Here is an 8,409-nt window from a genome sequence, read left to right as displayed (position 1 = left end):
GGAGGGTGAGCCAAATGGCTCTTTGAGGGGAAAAGGTTCCTGACCCCAGTTCTAGAGTGCTGCTTGGACTCAGGAGGCCACCGCAGCCCATCCTCCCTCCACCTCCTCCCTCTGGGGTAGAGTCCCCATGAGGCTGCTCTGCTTACCCTTCAGCAGTTTCCAGCCTGCCCCTCTGCCTGCTTTTCCTCTAACCCTGCGTACCTGGACTCCTCTCCCCTGGCAGCCAGCTGCTTCTCCCCTCTGCTTTGCTCAGCTTAGCTGTGGGGAGGCTGAAGAGAGAGACAGCCAGGCAGCAGGCTGCAGAAAAGAGACTCTAAGTTAGGGGATCGGCTGCAAATTCCTATCTGCGCTCTGGAAACCAAAGTAAGTGTGGGGGGTGGGCGCCCAGGTGAGGTGGGAGGTGGGAGTGGGGGGTGCCATGGAGGGGCAGGGGGGGGCCCTGGGGGTGATTTTGCATCCCCTACTCTGATGAGTTAGTGTTGCAACCCAGGGACAGGAATTGCCCCTTTGTCCCACTATGTGGAGTTAATCATTAACAACAGGTTCTAAGTGAACTGAGTAGGTTCTTAACAACCGGTTCTACCCCAACCGTATCGAATCGGGCTGAATCCCACCCTCTGGGGTGAGGGGGGGAGAGACTGCATGTACAGTGGTGGGATCCAAAATGTGGGCCTCCCAGCAACAGGTTCCCATGGTGGTGGGATTCCAACAGTGGCGTAGCGCCAATGTGGGGCTGGGTCGGGGCTTACGGGTGGGAAGCGTGGCCGGGCATTCTGAGGGGTGGGGCATTAATACCCTCTGTTACTGTTAAAAACTCTTACTGTTAAAGGTTTACTGGTTCCAGCTGGTATCTTTCTGTCCATAATTTAAATTCATTATGGCAAGTCCTATCGTCTACTGCCAACAGAAACAACTACTTCTCCTCTAATTGACTGCCTGTCAAATACTTAATAATTTTCAAATACCTCTAATTTTGTTTCTAGAAATCAAAAGAAGGAGACTTTCCTTAAACAAGGAACTTTACCATATTGCTAAAACATGTTTTTTTAAAATGCCCAAACAGGCCTGTCCGCCATCTCTCAACGTTTCATCTCCCTTAAGCTTACCATACCACCTGAGGAAACAACTGGACTTTATGATTTTTTTGGACATAATGGAATTTCCTAGCGGAAAAAGCAGACCGATTACGCAACCCCTTCGGTGAATATCATTAAAACAATAATAATAATAATTATTATTATTGTTATTATTATTTATTGGGTTTATAGACCGCCCTCCCCCGGAGGCCTCCCCCGGTGTAATGAATAACCCACTCTCGGGAACTGGTGAGAACCTGCTGGATCCCACCTCTGGGTATGTCGGTCTGAGCTCCTTGGAGGAAGGGCAGATAAAAAACGGTGATGTGTTCCCTGCATTATGGGGTTGGACTACTTAGATGAAAGCCCTTTGGGGGGTCTCTCCAACCCCATGATTCTGAATGAGACAACCACCTAGAGACAGAGATCCGTTCACATGGAGGAAATAACCACTTTGGAAGGTGGGTTCTAGGGCAGGGGTAGGGAACCTGCGGCTCTCCAGATGTTCAGGAACTACAATTCCCATCAGCCTCTGTCAGCATGGCCAATTGGCCATGCTGACAGAGGCTGATGGGAATTGTAGTTCCTGAACATCTGGAGAGCCGCAGGTTCCCTACCCCTGTTCTAGGGCATTATATACCCATGAGGTCCTTCATCCTCCCCCAACCCTGCTCCCAACAGGTCTACCCGCAGATCTCTAGCAATTTCCCAGCCCAGCCATTAACACCCCTACTTGTCTTCATTCCTTTTGTCCAGACATAAGTTAGCCACTTGCCAGACGGTGCTTGGAAATTTCCAGGAACTGTCACTGATCTCAAATCAACAGAGACGAGTCCTGGATTTTGTGGGTTTTCCAGGCTGCGTGGCCGTGGTCTGGTAGCTTTTTCCCCTACTGTTTTGCCCACATCTATGACTGGCATTGTCAGAGGCAAAACAAGCTCAAACAATCAACATAAATATATGGGTCAAGTGCAACCTCAATGTAGTCAACATAACAAAGGGTGGTACACCTTGGCTGTGTAACGATCAGAATTTATCCATGACAGTTAAACAGGTATAAAAGTGAGTTAAGATTCGAGTGTAGCTATGTCATTTTTTAAAAAAAAACCTGCTGTATAAAAGCCTCTTGTCAGCTCATAGAGATGACCTCTGTTTGGGCCAAGTTCAAAAGGAAACACTTCTTCACGCAACATGTGATTGGTGTTTGGAATATGCGGCCACAGGAGGTGGTGATGGCCACTAACCTGGATAGCTTTCAAAAGGGCTTGGACAGATTTATGGAGGAGAGGTCGCTCTATGGCTACCAATCTTGATCCTCCTTGATCTGAGATTGCAAATGCCTTAGCAGACCAGGTGCTCAGGAGCAGCAACAGCAGCAGAAGGCCATTGCTTTCACCTCCTGCACATGAGCACCCAAAGGCACCTGGTGGGCCACTGCGAGTAGCAGAGTGCTGGACTAGATGGACTCTGGTCTGATCCAGCAGGCTAGTTCTTATGTTCTTAACTCCATTCTGACCTCACTTACCTGGAAGCAAGTGCTTTTGTTTCAATGGAACTTTCTTCCAAGCCGGGGGAATTTACTGAAGTGTTCTGTAGACCTAAGCCCAGTTCTGCTAGAGGCACGTGTGTGCGCAAGAACAACACTTGCTTCCCCCATGTGTACACAACGTGCAGGACAATTTTAATATTGTTAGGGGTGTTGACTTCGTTTATATAGTGCAGCTCTGCCCCTTTCCAGAGAGAGAGAGGGATCCACAACTCAGGTAGTGTGAATTTTTGCCCCCTGCCCTGTGAACCAGAAATGTTTAGATCATATGTCCATAGACTTGTTATTTGAGATTGTGTGTGCATTTCCCAGCTTTTCCATCCCTTGGATGTACCTATGGCTCATTCCGCACATGGAGAATAATGCACTTTCAAACTGCTTTCAATGCTCTTTGAAACTGTGCGGAATGGCAAAATCCACTTGCAAACAGTTGTGAAAGTGGTTTGAAAACACATTATTTTGCATGTGCGGAAGGGGCCTAAGAGACAGAACCAAAATATCAAATATACTGGGGAGAGGGGGAAGAAAATAACTGCAGAGCAGGAAGTGATTTCGTGGGACGTTCTCCATCCTCTGGCAACTAAGCAAAGAATGGGGAAAGGGTAAAAAATGGGCTCGGCAAGGAAGGAATAAGGAAAGGGCAAAAAACGGGTTGGGCAAGCAGGGAATGGGGAAAGGGCAAAAAATGGTCTGGGCACGGAAAGAATGGGGAAAGGGCAAAAAACCTGTTGGGCAAGGAAGGAATGGGGAAAGGGCAAAAAACCAACTGGATATGCAAATAATGGCTCATGAAAATGCAAACCCTAGTATTTTAGTTTGCCAAGGATTCATCTGAAGGCCAGGGGCTTTCTTTCCTTTATCTACTAGCTTCCGTTTGATCACTCCAGTCAGCCACTTTGGATGTCTTTTTGCGGTCTAGAGAATCATTTCTGATGCATTCCACACAGCACAAATATAATGTCTTTAGGACATTATAAACAGCATTTTGGGGACAAACTTCACATAGCATTCTTCCCCAAAACAAATTCAGCCTGTTAAATTTCTCTCAACCTGTGTTTCTCAAACATCAGTAGCGATTCTTTCCCCCCAATCTGCGTTGAAGACAATTTCTGCCTTTTGAGCAAACAAAAACAAGCAGGAAATGCTTGTATTTCTCCCGCCTAAACCTCTTACTTTCCCTCCTGCCACTTGCGGCCACCATTTTGTGTACTGCACCAGATTCTCTGTGAAAATCCCCCGTGGAGGTTTTTTCTGCTTGCATCTCATCTGACTTCTAGTTCCTGTTAAAAAGTAGACGAATAAAGTTTGTTTTGCCCAGCGATCTCGCACATGGGCTGTTTTTCCTTTTTGGTTTTATTTTGAGGGGGATGTCTGCGAAGCTACGGCAACACGAATACGCACGTATTGCAGCTTCTCTAATTGCGTGACTGTAGCTTCTCAGGCATTCCCCTCAAAACAAAACAAAAAGAATAATCGACACGTGTGCAGAATTGCTGGGCAAACAAACTTTATTCATCTACTTTTTACAGCAGAATCCTGCGTGGATGAGCAGCAAGCAAAGAAAACAGCGCTTCCCCGCCAGTTGTACGGGGGGGGGGGGAGGAGCATGGCGCCTCCTCAATGCAGAGGCAGCAGACGTGTGAACGGTGCCCCTGGAACTGTGTTTTTGCCATTCCAGGGGCTCTGTTTTTGGCCTATGCGGATTTCCCATTAAAAAACAGATTTTACAGAGCTAGGAAAAACCTGGAGACACAACCCATTCAGCTTCCCAAACATGCTGCAGTTGTGATGGGATTTGGCAAGTGCCAGTAACACAATCCAGTAATGAAGGAGTTAATTGTTGCATGCTAATTAGTTAGTGAGGTCAGAAGTCAGTGACCAGGTAATTGACACCTATTGGTTGGGTGGGCTACATGCAGGACTGCACGTAGGCTTTCGATATATCTTCTTTGTGTTGCACTCTGCACGTGCTCAGCTCAGCCAGTTCAGTTCAGTCTATAGCTTAGTAGCCATGTAATAGTCTAAGCAGCAAGTTGGCTGTTGGTGCTAGCTAGTAAGAAAGATGTTTATTGTTTTTCTTCCAAGTTTCCCTTCCCTGTAGTAAGTAAACTTTATTTCAGTAAAGCAACTGGTCTCTGCCTCATTATTGCATTAACTCTGCTAAATAAGTATTTGTCCACACAACAAGTTGACTTAAGATCCACTGTATTCAATCCCAGGTGCTCAATTAGGATCTTTGCTAATAGAATTCAAGAAACTCACTGAAATAGGTAATCCCAAGGGTGGGTGGATCTTTAAGCATCAGCCAGTCAGAGCTGATTTTGTTCTCTTCTGGGTCAAGAATAGCCGCTCTTGTCTGATGGTTACTCTTGAGCACTTTGGTTATTTCAATAATCACGCTAATGCAGTCTGGGAAACTGATCTCCTCCCTATCTAACAGCCTGCCTGTTAGCTAAGGTTATACTGACCAGAGTGACATACTAAATTAGTCAGTGTTTTAGTCTTGCTCTGCTTGAGAAGAATTCTCCACAAAAGTAGAAGTCAAAAGGGCAACGCTATCAGAAAAGGAAAGCCGGTTTCCATAACAGCCGTGTTCTACCCTTCAGTCGCTTACAGCACACAGATCCCATCTAACTAGCCATTTAGATTTGATGGGAGCATTTGGGGGAAACGGTCTTGCAAGCCCTGTTTCTGTCCACGTGGAAACACGGAAATTCCACGGCCGTCTCACATTTCGACTCAGCAAGGTCCCTTTCTTCATGACCCCCACGCAACCTACCCTGTTTCCCCGAATATAAGACATCCCCCCAAAAATAAGACGTAGTAGAGTTTTGCTGAAGTGCGAAATATAAGGCATCCCCCGAAAGTAAGACGTAGCAAAGTTTTTGTTTGGAAGCATGCCCGTCAAACACAACACAGAAAAAGAAGACATCCCCTGAAAATAAGACATAGCGCATCTTTGGGAGCAAAAATTAATATAAGGCACTGTCTTATTTTCGGGGAAACACGGTACTTCTGACTGGATAACCTTCTGTGGTCATCAGCTACCCTTAAATAATATCTCCTGCAAAACATGTAACACTCTTCCTGCGATGGATTCAAAATGAGATGGATTCAGTGAGAGCCAATGGGGTGTAGTGGTTAAAAGCAAGTGGATTCTAATCTGGAGAACTGGGTTTGATTCCCCACTCCTCCACCAGAGTGGCACAGGCTTATCTGGTGAACCAGATGTGTTTCCGCACTCCTACATTCCTGCTGGGTGACCTTGGACTAGTCACAGTTCTCTCTGGACTCTCTCAGCCCCACCAACCTCACAAGGTGTCTGTTGTGGGGAGAGGAAGGGAAAGGAGCTTGTAAGCCAACTGAGTCTCCTTACAGGAAGAAGAAGAAGAAGAAGAAGAAGAAGAAGAAGAAGAAGAAGAAGAAGAAGAAGAAGAAGAAGAAGAAGAAGAAGAAGAAGAAGAAGAAGAAGAAGAAGAAGAGGAAGAAGAGGAAGAGGAGGAGGAGGAGGAGGAGGAGTTTGGATTTCTATCCCCCCTTTCTCTCCTGCAGGAGACTCAAAGGGGCTGACAATCTCCTTGCCCTTTCCCCCCCTCACAACAAACACCCTGTGAGGTAGGTGGGGCTGAGAGAGCTCCGAGAAGCTGTGACTAGCCCAAGGTCACCCAGCTGGCGTGTGTGGGAGTGTACAGGCTAATCTGAATTCCCCAGATAAGCCTCCACAGCTCAGGCGGCAGAGCTGGGAATCAAACCCGGTTCCTCCAGATTAGATACACGAGCTCTTAACCTCCTACGCCACTGCTGGTGAGGTATAAATCCAAACACTTCTTTTTCTTTTTCTGATGCAGTTTTGTTGGTCCATCGCTGAATCAGTCTCTGGGTTCCTTTTCTCAAAAGACCGCCAGAAACTCCACAGTTCCAAAGAAAAATCTGCAGCATTTAAATCATTCCATCGATAATCTCAGTGGCAGGACAAAATTATAAGAGGAGATTAAAGAAGAAAATGCTTACCCTAAAGTTTTGGTTGCTCGAGCCACTGCGTGTCCAGAAAGCCCGGAAGATGCACGCATCTCAGCCTCCCATGTTGAAGAGCAAGTCCCTTTTATATATCCCCTGGAGGAAGACAGAAGGCGGAGCTTCAGGCTTCAACCTGACCTTTACAATACAATACAACAACCTTTATTAGGCATATTAAAATAGGCTCCAGAGGGTTACGGACATTTCTGAAGTACAAATCCAAAAGTACATTCAAAACACAGACAGATAAACTGTATCTAGCATTGGACGTTACTTAGAAAATTCTGTCACTTGTAAAAGAAATGTTGCTACTTTTTCCAAGAGCACGGCCTCTGTGTTATTTAACAAAAGCTCCACAACAGAGTTGTCAGAGTCTCTTTCAGATTTAAGAACATAAGAACATAAGAACAAGCCAGCTGGATCAGACCAGAGTCCATCTAGTCCAGCTCTCTGCTACTCGCAGTGGCCCACCAGGTGCCTTTTTAGAGCTCACCTGTATATTATTGTGAAAGCAATGGCCTTCTGCGGCTGTTGCTCCCGATCACCTGGTCTGTTAAGGCATTTGCAATCTCAGATCAAAGAGGATCAAGATTGGTAGCCATAAATCAAGATTGGTAGCCATAAAATTTGTCTAAGACCCGCCCAGGAGAGAAATTCCTCATACCCACATATCTCGGACAGTCAAGTATAATGTGAGCAAGAGTCTCCACTTGGTTTTTACAGTGTGGACAGACCTGATCCTGGAGAGGGATAGATAGGTAGCGACCCTTTGTAATGGCCGATGGAAAAGTATTGCATCTGGCCCTTGTAATAATCCATCTCTGTTGGGGTTCAGTTAATAGTTCAAGATATTTGGCTATGTGCCCCTGTTCTGGTACTATTCCAACAGAAAGGGGTGCCTGACCTTTACCATCTTTACCAACCGGCAGGCGCAGCAATCGGAATAATCGAGCCATTTGATTATCTTGTGTGCCTTCTGATAAATTAGCAAGAGGCAATAGCTCTGATCGCAAGTCCTGAGGCAGGTCTATAAATATACAAGGGAGAACAACAGTTGTTTGGGGAAAAGGCAGGCATGTAAATATACAAAACCCAAATAATTTGGGAGGGTTGTTGATTGAGAGGTTCGACTTTTGGGGGGGGGGCTAGAATGGGCAATAGCTTGGCAACATGGCAATCGTTATTATGTTCAAAACGTTCCAGGTTTGGTCCCAGACACTTTCAGGATTTCTTGCAGGAAATCCAGAAAAGATATAGAATCATAGAGTTGGAAGAGACCCCAAGGGCCATCAAGTCCAACCCCCTGCCATGCAAGAACACACAATCAAAGCACTCCTGACAGATGGCCATCCAGCCTCTCTTTAAAAACTTCCAAAGGAGACTCCACCACACTCCGAGGTAGTGCATTCCACTGCTGAACAGCCCTGACTGTCAGGAAGTTTTTCCTGATGTATAGGTGGAATCTCGTTTCCTTCACCTTGAACCCATCACTCCTGGTCTTAGTCTCTGGAGCTGCAGAAAACAAGCTTGCTCCCTCACCAATTTGACATCCCTTCAAATATCTAAACATGGCTATCGTGTCACCTCTTAACCTTCTTTTCACCAAACTAAACATCTCCAGCTCCCCAAGTCTCTCCACGTAGAGACCTTTTACCATTTACCATAGAGACTCCAGACCTTTGACCATTTTGGTCGCCCTCCTCTGGACTCGTTCCAGCTTGTCAATATCCTTCTTGAATTGCATTGCCCAGAACTGTACACAATATTCCC

Source organism: Sphaerodactylus townsendi, linkage group LG10, assembly GCF_021028975.2.
Source record: "Sphaerodactylus townsendi isolate TG3544 linkage group LG10, MPM_Stown_v2.3, whole genome shotgun sequence".
In the NCBI taxonomy this organism is placed as follows: Eukaryota; Metazoa; Chordata; class Lepidosauria; order Squamata; family Sphaerodactylidae; genus Sphaerodactylus; species Sphaerodactylus townsendi.
The sequence above is the reverse complement of the archived record's forward strand: the minus strand, read 5'-3'. Positions refer to the sequence as shown.